This window comes from Triticum aestivum, chromosome 3B (genome assembly GCF_018294505.1).
Source record: "Triticum aestivum cultivar Chinese Spring chromosome 3B, IWGSC CS RefSeq v2.1, whole genome shotgun sequence".
In the NCBI taxonomy this organism is placed as follows: domain Eukaryota; kingdom Viridiplantae; phylum Streptophyta; class Magnoliopsida; order Poales; family Poaceae; genus Triticum; species Triticum aestivum.
In genome coordinates, this window is record NC_057801.1 from 2,784,260 (window position 1) to 2,784,623 (window position 364).

The following is a 364-nucleotide window of genomic DNA, read 5'->3' on the forward strand; positions in this document are numbered from 1 at the left end:
CCAAAACGGTGAGTAGTATTCCACGAAACGGGTCAGAATCGACAAAAACCGCGAGTGTTGATGACTGACATGTAAGGGTACCTTGGGGTTCAATAAACATGGAAATCGCTTTGGACCGCAAAATGGGGAGTAATAGTCCATGAAAGAGCCCACAATTGGACAAACCTTGGATCATTGATGAACAATACATAAACGCACCCCTGGGGTTCGTCAATCATGGTAGTCGCTAAGGGACCCCAAATCAATGAGCAATAGTCGATGAAACGGGCCAGAATTGGCCAAAACTACGAGTGTTCATGACCGACACATAAACACACCCCGGTGTTCGTCAATCGTGGAAATCACTCCGGGACCCCAAAACTGA